Source organism: Scomber scombrus, chromosome 10 (assembly GCF_963691925.1).
Source record: "Scomber scombrus chromosome 10, fScoSco1.1, whole genome shotgun sequence".
Taxonomy (NCBI): domain Eukaryota; kingdom Metazoa; phylum Chordata; class Actinopteri; order Scombriformes; family Scombridae; genus Scomber; species Scomber scombrus.
In genome coordinates this window covers 8642211-8654173 of record NC_084979.1, presented here as the reverse complement: position 1 = coordinate 8654173, position 11963 = coordinate 8642211, and positions in this window count along the sequence as shown.

Here is an 11963-nt window from a genome sequence, read left to right as displayed (position 1 = left end):
TTGCTCATCATATTCAGTGCTGCAGTATTTTCAGCAGTCAGAAGATGTCAGTATCTCCCTAAACTACAATGCTCAGGTTCTAACCTTTTTTTGTGTGTGGGGCAAATCAGGCTCCCTAAGAGTCAATCATTTTAATCCACCATGAAAATAATTTGTTCTCTGAAAGTTTGGCTCTGCCTTTGTCTTGATATGATAATGTAATCCCTGGAGCATAGTTGTAATTTTTCTTTACATCTTGTTCTAATGTGTCAAAAGAAACTGTGCACCCCTAAGAAGCAGATATTTGCTTTACACCTTAAAAATAACTCGAAGCAAGTAGGAAATTTGTTTTTGGTTGAATTGTAATGTTTGCAACCAGCAAGACCTAGATTTAATTCTGTCCTGCCACAGAGGGAATTGTGGTACATCTCGTATGTTTAAACATGTCTGTCTCGTTGTAACAAGTGTGCAGATACGAAAATATCAAGAAAATGCCGGGTTATGTAGCCTCACTGTGTTAAATATTTATGAGATGACAACACCTGAGTGACAATCGACAGTTGTGTAAATATTTTTGCGGCTCAGTTTCTAGAGTAGCCATAAAATGGCTGTGATCATCATGGTTTTCAAAGCTGCAGTTATAGGCTCATCCCGGAGGCAAACAGCTCCATGGTTTCGGGAATTTTAAGACTGTGGCTTGAACATTAAGGTTTCCGGCTGCACCAGTCAAATTCAAGAGTACACAGGCTTACAGATTCCCCAATGGGAGGCCTTTGGGGATTTAGTGGCGATTTGAATTCTATTTAGGAACATTTAGTGGTCAGAGCTGCTGCATCTTTCATTATTTTTGGAAGTACCCATATTATAGTTAATTACAATCAAATGCAGATGACTTGAATAGACACCAATTTACTGTATGCAAAGCTTAGTTTATTGTAAACCTTTAATCTCAGTCTTCAAAAGATGTTTATGGAACAAAACTGCCTGTAATACACAATGAACTTTCTGAAGTTTGATGCAGTAGGTCAAGGTTTCCCATAAAAATAGGGATGACACTGAGGGACACCATCTGTGGCAGCATAAACATAAGCACCCTGTGGAGGTTCATATCCGTGTTTTACTGATTTTATCCTGTTATTATGCCTACAGTAGAAAGAAAGGAGTGTGACCACGTGGAAGAGGTAAGGCATAAGTGATTTATAGTGCCTTCACAGGCCAAGACTTGGAATGTTAATTGACGCCCTATTCGCAGCGTGAGAAGAAGCACATCAGACTGGGACAAGGCAAGGAAGACAAGGACGAGAACGAAATTCAAGATACTTCCCTTCACGCTGTTCCTCCTCCTCCAAATCCATAGTCCTTCTAAGATTACAGACTCTGCCTTTGAGCGATGAAGTGAAGTCGAGGAGCTCGTCCTTAAAGTAGACCTCATTCATATTTCTGAGCTGTTCTCCTCTTGAATTCCTTTGCCACAAGATTACATTTTGAATGCCCAATTTTAGCCAGAAAATGAAAAGAATGTTGAAAATTCAGAGGTTGGTTTTCCAGACACTGATAAGTGCTTGTTTTCTTGTTTGTGTCCTTTTGGCATTGAGCTTCTTACATTCCATGCTGATGTTTGGACAAGTTGTCCTGACAGGAGAGCGCAGAATAAAATAAGTAAAATGATACGTTGATTAAAAAAGATGACTTGCCTTGATTACTTTGTTGCAAATTTCAGTGTTGGAATGAAGTTGATTGTATCTTTGCTCAACTGGGTATCTCATTTTCATCCACTGTCACCAAGAGCTGCTTCCAACAGGTGACATAAACCGCCTGACTTGTGTTTACATTGATGCTTAATGAATTTCAATGGGAGATGCATCAAAATGGTGACGGCACCAAGTCTAGATAAAATCTTTTGACAAGCACACACTTGCATGCTCCTGTTTTGGCCTTCACACATTAAAGCCATTAAATGGTCAAAATCACAGGCAGAAAGAGCTGCTTAAACTAACACAAAGGTAGCTCAGCAGGTTTTATGGTTAACTTCTGCTCAACACATGGTTGCCGGGCTGCTTTTCTTGCCAGAAACCTGTGAAGGCCTAAACCTTTGTAACTAGCAGCAGCCCTTGTTTCACCTTTTGAGAAGTACTGAGGTGCTTCACCAGCTTTTTTACCTGCTGAGCTCTGAGGCTGAAGCCTGATTTGTGGTTGTAGCCGAAGACTTCAAACCTTTGAATCTTTGTCTTTTAGCCAGGGAGAATTTTGATACAGTTTTATGAATTGTTCCAGGTCACGGACATTTGGTGTATTTATGTGGAAACTCTTGTTGACAATGGCCCCCTCGTGATGCTGGAGTTTGGGATGTTAATTGCAGTTGTTAACTGTTGGGAATGTAAATCAGACTTTCTGCATAGTTGTTGGTGGACTTGAGTGTTTTCTGTTAATTCTTGTTTCACACGATATTTGAAAAATCTGACAAAAAAGATGATTAACTTCTTGTTTAATGTTAAATGAAAATGAAATCATTAAATGCAAATATGAGATTTTTTTAAGTGATACCTTTAAAAATCAGTGTTGATATTCTAATTTTCCTAATTTTGTCAGTGAAGGAAGAGTTTTGACTGTTTATCATGTATAAATGTTTCTTTCCTCCTTTTTGTTCTTATATAAAAGCTAATTAACTCATTTCATTCTAGCATCAGTGTGTATACTGTTATACTGATTTAAATAGCATTTGTTTATGTTTGAGAAACTGCTGAAGTGTTTGTTGAGAATTTTTCTCCACACTGGTTTAGTAGGCTGTCTTAAGTGTGTATGACTTTAAACCCATAAAAGAGCAGTGATACTGCATATCTTCCTTCTCCTGTTGCATAATATTACAACCAGTACATTGATCATTTCATTTTTATAGGCAAGATGATTGACACCAATGTTTTTTCTGCTTCTTCTGCTGTTCAAATGTTGAGCAAAATGGGTTTTTTTTTGTTGACTTGCATAATTCTAAAAGAGCAACATGTAGGGACAATTACAGTACTTTCTTCAAAGTACAACTCTAAACCTGCCAGACTTGTTAAGGGAGTTTGGTCAAATTAATAATATTCAACAAAAAGGATAAAGTCATTGGATGGATTGAAACTGGGGCATTCTAAAGATACATCTTGTTTCTTACAAACAACAAAGTGGAAAAACAACAATGAATAATTAAATGGCCATCTATCATAATCACTCTAAGCAATTTCTTTCACTCAACTCAGTGCAATCTCTCTTTGAGGGTTTTGTTCATCTGTCTTTCTGAAAAAATAAACTTGTTCCTGGGTTTTACTGTTTTAGAATATGAATCATTTGTGTGTTTAACAAAGTTAAACAATGATTCATTTGTTAGCATTCAAAAAACTGCAGCTCCCATGAATATTTTCAAGCATGATAGTGCACAAACAATATATCATGGTGACTGTTTCCCCCATATTCATTCACAGTCTCTTCTCTTGTCATCTTTGCAGCTTTTGGGTTTGTGGGAAATGGTGTTTGTCAAAAGCCGATAAACAAAAATATAGAGTGAACAATGGTATTACATTGTTTCTGTATGTGCTTTTTGTATGGATATATGGAGTGAGCTACATGCCCTGCTGCTGATATACTGTTGTGATCTTAGTTATCACATATTGTGCAAGGAAACCAACAAACCAAACTCAACAAATGCTCTTCCTAAAGACAGAACAAATGATATGTCGTGTCCATTGGCCAAAACACTTAACTGGCAACTGGCGTTAGTGTGGGAACAGGAAATATAATGTAGTATTTCCTAATGGAACAACCACCACTACTAAGAAAGTGCACTTTACCGTTTGCAAATGGTAAAAAAAAAAAAAATTAGTGGAATGTTTAAAAGATAAACATTGCATGGATCCTGAGTGTAAATGCTTTACTCAGAGAGCTTTAATGTGAGCATAAGCTGCACAGAAAGCAGGAATGAGACAGATAAGATGTTGTTTTAGTGTTTTAGTAGGCCTGCCAGAAGAAGAACAAAGGTCATGTGGATAAATAGACACAGGCTTCACCAAGTAAAATGTTTATAAGAAAGTCTCTCTGCAAAATATCCATTGATTTATGAATTCTTAAACACTCCACGATGCACTTCATCTTGTAACCCTGTATGGAAGTTGTCATACAAACAATGTGTTGTAGAATACCTATCCATGTAAAATGAGAAGGTTTCTCCAGGCTGAATATGAAAGGTCAGCACCAGGCAAACATCACTGAATGAAATGTAATGATGTGATTGCTCCACTTTACAATGGATCACAACCAGAAATAGATCAAATGACTGATGGGGTCACAGTACACATTAGGTGTGGACGACAATATTGCAGCTATTTGGCCTCGCCCTGATGACTCAAGCCTCATAAACATCCTCCTGTGACATCAGTGCCCAGTGACCTGGTTTCAATGTGATATACAATATGCAAAGTAATGCATGAGCTCTCATATTCTATTTCTCACTTGTGGTTGCTGTTTAACACCCCCAAATAATATGAGTTATAAAATTGTGTTCTCTTCGTTTTGATGCATGCAAATCCTGGTTACGTACCTGGAAATACAGTTAAACAATTAAGCCCCATTTTTGCATTGTTGTTTTTTAGCAACTCAAATCAATGACTACATTTGCCCACACATTTTCCCTGCAGCTAGACACTACCAGACTCCATTTGGTTGAGCTTAAGAAAATAGTTTTCTGCAAATCATAGCTATTTTTTAAGCAATAAAAGGGAATACATCTTACTTTGAATGACATGGATCATATTTTCCTTAGTTAGTTTCTGAGACACAATGACATCACTTCAAAAAAGTCAGATGGAGCAAGAAAAAAAAGAGAGGTTGCACACATTCAACCAGATTATCTAAACCACTTTATTTGGGGAGTGCACCCAGAACATCAGTAATAATACCTCATTGTACAGAGAACTAAAAAGCAGTGTAATGTATATTTACATCATATGGTTTGGGTAATTTGACCTTCCATCTTTGTTTTATCTTTCCTAAATGTTTGGCTAAACTAGGGGTTTGCTTAAAACCAGCCTGATCGGCTGGTCAGTAAAATGTTTTCTATTACTGATGATATTTATGGCTATAACTAAGCTGTAATTCTAACATTACTTTCAGCCAGATGAATAAATGTGCCCTATTCTTTTTAAAATTTAATAATCATATACATATGTGCAGTAGGCAATACTAAGCATGAAATATGTTAAATCCAGATTTGCTACTATTGGATTTAAATAAGCAGATCATTAAATTCAGTGCCATGGTCCACACAGTCCACAGTGGGACTGTGTATGTGTGTGTGTGTGTGTGTGTGTGTGTGTGTGTGTGTGTGTGTGTGTGTGTGTGTGTGTGTGTGTGTGTGTGTGTGTGTGTGTGTGTGTGTGTGTGTCTTGTTCCATTCCTTCCTCCCCGGGAGCGGCGAGGTTTGGGTTATGATCTGGCTCCAGAGAGTTGATTTGTGGTTCTTTCACTTTTCAGGGAAAATAAAAGACAGGCTTGTGTGCTCTTGTCTTTTTTGTCGCCCTACATCTATTATGGATTTAACCGCTCTCCGCCTCCAGAACCCAATCTGCCAGCCAGTGTGAATGAGTGTTAGAGACCTGAGAATATTGCCTCGGGGGCTTTAGTAGCAAAACTGGACTCAGGTCACATAGGGTGGGTGTAGGTTTGAAAACACTGTGTGTATGCGCCTGACTCATTCTGAAAACGGTTTCCAGTGGTGGGGTGGGGGAGTACAAAGAGCTATTATGCCAGTCAGGATGTGTTGATTGTTCAGCGTGCCTTGCCTGCTCAGCGTCGAGTGCACTCACAGGGAAAATGATGGGTTGGAATGTTTTAGGACTGGAAAACACGAAAGTGGAATTAAGGAAGTGATAAAAAAAAAACAAAGGAAGGCATTTAATAAGGAGAATCTGGATTTCTCAGCAGTCAGCGCTCTTTTCCACAGTGTGTCTGTTTGTGTGTTTGTGCAGATCAGCTAATTGTTCAGTCTCAGCATTGCTGGTTTTAAGATATCCTCTGCTAAACATCCAGAGTACTGACAAGCTATGAGATGTTTACAAGAATATCTCTGCTGCCCTCAAACTTAAATCATGTTATGATTTATGGAAAGCCGTGGTCTCACTTGGGATTTAGGCAATTACCAAAGTCTAGTTTCACATAGATTTGTGTTTCGGTGGGAGACTCTGAAGAGCCTTTAAAGTTATGCAAACTGGAACACTGTGCCTCTGACAATAGTGATATTTGGCTATGTGTTTACTTAGAGGAGGTTGGATAAAGTTAGTTTTATTACCCAGATTGAATTTATTTCTCCCTTATGAAATTGCTGTGATCGCTTTTGCATTTCAGCCTTAAGAGTATATAAATCTGAGCAGAGACTAAACTGTTTCTCTTTGTTGGGAGACTCTTTTAGTATTTACTCCACATTTTTCAGGCGTATTAGCACTCATGCTTGACCAGGTAGAAAATAGTCTTCCCATGCAAACAGGGAAGTGTAATAGGGTGCATTTATTTTCAAAAAGGCAGACCATTTTATCAGTTGTAAGGAATGTTTGTGAGCACAAAAGCTGTAGTGGCGTTAGAAGGTTGAACTTGTTTTGAATAGTCTGAACGCCAATACTTGTAAGGTGACGTCAGTAAACTGCATGCAGCACACTTACATTTACAAACCCAGCAACTCTCTGATGTGTTATACCAAAATAACCCAAAGGGACAAGAGAGGTTAAAGATCTAATTTCTTGGGCATAAAGCTTTTTCAGGACAGAGGAGAGCTGATCGTACCTGACATCTGGGCCAATCAAGCAACCACAAAAGCCAAAAGCTGAAGTCAGTGCAGGGCTGCCTTAAGGTGTAGTACTACTAATGGTTAGCAGATGTTGCCTCCAGAAAATTTTCGCACTATTGAAATACAGTAAGTCAAAGTCTTGATGTTTACTGAGAAATTTAAAGTCAGTAATCGTCAGCCGTCACGGTTGCTGGTTGTTTTGTTTGATACGAAGCAGTTTATGAGCTGTGAATTATCCCAGGGTAGTTTCAGGAAAGACATGATGGTGCTGATTAAGTTATTTTTTGATGCTTTGCTTTTGATCACCACAAATGCAGTTCCATTTAGCCCCATTGTGTTTCGGTGGTGTCACAAAGCTCAAAGATGGATATCTCAAAACCTACGCAGATAAAACCGAAACTATCTGCATGGCCACATCCGATAGGGGTAAGTGTTTTTTTGTGATTTGAGTGAAGTCAGTTTCAAAAACATCCCACAGGAAAGCCATGGGTGACATCATTGTCAGTCAGGCGCTCAGTCCACCACTTTGGTCCTTACACATCTCGACAAAGACTCGATTTCTCTTTCCACCGTGAGGTTGACTTTTTTATCTTGATTAAAATATCTCGACAACTATTAGATTGACTGCCATAAAAACAAACATTACTGCGCCCCAGGGGATAAATCTGGCTGACTTTGGTTATCCCTTGACTGTTCCTGTAGTGCTGCCAACATTTTATTTATTCTTAAAATCCAGAAATATCTCAACGTCTACCAGATGCATTGGCTCAAAATTTGGTGAAGGGATTCATGGCTCATATATTCTAATAACACGGGTGATGCCGTGACCTTTCCTGTGCAACCAGCAGATTGACAGTCCATGCAGGTAACTGGAAATATTAATATTAAAATTTAACTTTACTCTAAGCCCACTTTTTAAATTTGGGCTGGTGAGAAAATAGCTGGTAAGACGAATCCCTTCAGAAACATGTGAGGACTGGAGTTACAGAGAACAAAAATATATGCACCTCAAAAATGCACAGTCATTACAAAGCTTATTTTCTCTTTCACGCCCACGTGCAGACCTCATCAGCCTCACAGGTGCAGAGAAATACTTGCTGTGGTATTTGCTGTTGTTGAAAGAGATCAACAAGCAAGAACAGGCTCTCAGCAAAGCAGTCATGACAGATAGGTACTGAAATGAGCTGCCATTCCACAAACAGCTGTCATACACATCCCTCCAATGAACCACCTTCACCACAATCACCGGCACCAGCAGCTCCTCTGGTGCTCGTGTCCAGCCACTCTCTAATATGGCACGGGGGCAAGCAGGTACTTGAATGCGCCTCTTTTGTACTGTACGTGCTCACACACGCACGCATTCGAGCATGCAATCCCGCACTTGAATCTAGGGATGTAACAGCTGCAAACAGGCTGTCTAAACACTGCAATGCAACAGCCTTCTCTGACCGTGCTGCAAGTGAAAGTGAACGTGTGTGTTTATAGTAATTTGCCATCTGGAGGGTCATTTTAGTTGTGTTTATGATGGCGAGAGGTTAAAAGACTCTGGAAGTTTTATACCTCTGTGGCAATGAGACAGCAGTTGCATGGCACCACATGAGTTCATCTGTAAACAAGGAAATACAGTGATACCATCTCTTATACTGGCATTTTAGATCTGCCCACACGCATACATGCCTTGCCTTGTAATATCACCTGGTTTGCAACCTCAACTTTTAATTGAGGGGGGCGTTGGGCATTCTTTCAGCACACCTAGGTGTGGCAGCTTGGGAGAATTCAGGTAGGAGTAATTTGACATACTGTGGGTATTCTTAGTGTACCAGCTACTCGTTAACTTGTCTGCTGGTTGTTGCTGGGCAGGTAGCATACAGTTGGTTTATCGCAGCCTTTTTGTTGCAGTTGGAAGTGGAGTTGATAGATTGGTAAAACTGGAGCACCTAAAGGAGGTGATGATAATGATGTGGTTTTCTTTGCTATGAACAAGTCATTTGATGTATTCTTAAAGACCCCCTCTGGACATGTGTTAAGACATATAAAACTACTCTGCTTGGAACAATAATGGGATTTTTTTTATTTTTTTTTACAGGTAACATACTACATTAAAATCATAAATGACATCTACTCCTTCTCTCTCATTAAAAATTTCAGTAACTATAAATATGCAAATATAATTTATTTCAGAAGTTTAACTGCTGGACACAAGATGAATATTAGACCCAGATTGGCTTCCAAACTAGTTTTGATGTCACAAATCATGCTCGTAGGCCAGCCCCTTAAAATCGGAGTTTCAATGGACTCAGAGAAACTTTCCACTGTCAGCAGATGAATGTGAAAACAAACTCTGTACATACATCATTCTGCACAGTGAAGCTCAAACATCCAACTGTAGGAACAAGAAGAAAAACATATTTTAGAATGGAGGGCGACTTTAATATCAAATTACAGATTGGTGTGGTTTTAAATCTATGACAATGGATTACATTTTATGAGCTTTTTTCTTAACTACAGTGGTAAAAACTTATGTAGAATAACAAGTTACCCTGAAATGTAGCAGAATAGATATAAAGTAGCATCAAATGGAAATATTAAAATATACAAGTACACTGGAACTGTACAAAGTGGTGAATAAGTATCACTAGCTACATTATAAATAACTGTATCTTGAAATAATCTCAACATAAAGGAGATTAAGCCCCTCAAATACACATCCAAGCTTCTCCAAGATCTGCATGCAAGGGTGCACACACAGCTGTCCCAACACTTTCACTGGCATAACAGCCCTTCGTTACTTGGAGTCAGAGTTAGACATGCCTGACGTGCCTACCTCAGCAAACCACAAACCACTGTGGGGAGGTGGGCTCCAACCACCAGGACAGGTGCAGCTGTGGTCATACCACTGCCTATCATGGGTGGGTGCTTCTTGAAAAGGTCTCAAATATCCAGAAACAAGGGGTGGTGACAGCTACAACTGTGTGATAATGGATATAATAATAAAGAGAGTGAGACCTGCAACTGCTTGTAGTTTATCACAACATGTTCCTGAAGCCACTGCTGCTAATTTGGTTGAAAATATGTCTTTGTAGTACATCAGACTGAAAGCTTCTGGCAGCAGAATAGATAAGCTGTAGCCACGACAGAGATTTATGAGTAAGGAAGTACTTCATCACAGAGGAAGGAAACGATGCATGAAAATTCAGCACATTTAATGTATAAATAACCAAAGAGCAGTCTGGGACTTATGCAAAAGGCCTGCCGTCTCCAACATCCTCATCAACCTATTTCTGATTGGCTCCAAGAACATCAGAATGAGGATGTTCATCTAGATTTCATAAACTGATATTTTTGTGAGCTCAGCAAATATAATTCCCATGTTGTGTGACTGTACGTTATTTAATATGTCAGAGTCTTGGCAGTGTTGACAGGTCTGTTTATTTTCAAAGTAAGTTGTGCAGTTTGGGCATCTGACCAAGTAGTATCAACAGTGAAGCATGAAAGCTATGTTCTGTGTTGTCAATCAACTGTTGCTAATTGCTCCTGGCAGGGTGGAGGGAGGGGGGGAGAACGGAAACTGCAAGTGTTTATCTTGCTGTTGATCTGTGAACTTACCCCCCACAGCTTCTGACAACATTTGAGGTATTCTTTAAGGCAAGTTTCTCAAAATTGACTGCAGATTATATTCAGCTGGACTGAGAAGAAAAATGTAGATTTTGTCACTGAGCTGTTGGAAGGTCTTTAACGTCCAGCCATGAGTGGGGCTTGCTCGAATTTCACTGAAGTCTGCATAAGTATTTTCTGCTAAATGTGGAGATGTTAATGATATTATGTAAATGATGTAACCAGGATTGCTGTGATAAACAGCCAAAATGAGTTTTCTCTGCTGAGTGTCTGGGCGAGGTAGGATGAGAACCTCAGACAACAGCAGATCAACTTTGTGTCAATAGAATCCATTTGACAGGGATCAGCATGCCTCCTGGACAACTCAGGAATCTCCAACTTGAAGGAAACCAGGATATGTTAGAGAGATACTCCACCTGACCTGGGAACACCTTAGGATGCTCCAGGAGGAGCTAGAGGGCATAGCTGGGAAGGACATCTGAGCTACCTTGCTCAGCCTGTTAGTGGCCCCAGATAGGTGACAGAAAATAAAAGGATAAATGGGTCACCATGTTTGAAGGAGATGAAACAGGAACCTAAAGCAGAATATCACAAAAGAGGAAGATGTAAAATTAAATGGAACGTGTTACTGTTAAGAGATTCGCTTGGAGAGGCATTTATGACCTTAAAATGTAGCTGCCTCACCAGGTAAACAAGACTAATCATTTTTTAATCACTATACTTACAGGGAATACATACAGATATAACCAATATGAAATAATACAAATAATTATATAATTTACTGTTTTTTGTTTTTAATTTCACATTTATTTACATTGCTTATATCTTCTTAAGCCGTGTATTCTGCATTTTTTCTTTTGTACACCATAAATAACAATAATAATTAAGCTGCAATATAGATATTTAGTTGTTTGAAATGCTATATCTAACATGTTCTAGTGCTGCATGTTTTTTTTGTTGTCATTTTCAATACAAGCAATACAATATCAATGCAGGCGGTCAGGGAAAAAATGGAGCATCCTCCCCAATGATGAATGTAATATTTTGATAAATGGCTTTCTAATAATCGTGTGCTTTTGCGCAAAACCACAGAAGGTGTACCAGATCATTCTTGTTACATCTCCAGCACTCTGGACTCTCCTTCAGTTTAGCTCTGAATAACAGTAAATATTTATTTATAGAGCTGAACTATTCAATCGTTATTTTCTATTATATCACAGACAATGCTTTCATTTGTTCTATTTAACTCTTTAGTCTAAATGTGAACAGTAGAGGAGAACAGGAGACACTGATTCAAACACATGATGGAATAAAAGCTCTATTTCACACACTCATCCAAACACACCTCTCAATTTCCTCTCTCCCTCCACCCCCAATATCAGTGAGCCTAGTAAGGTCATCTGGAACTGAATCAACAGGTGGCTTTCAATGGAGGCTCTCAGCAGCCCAGGGGCCCTCAGACAGAGCCCAAAGCACCTCCCTCCTCCTCAGCGCCCCCCAGGAATCCATCTCGACTTTATTCTAAGCTCTGTCTCCTTTTGCTCTTTCCTCTGCGCTT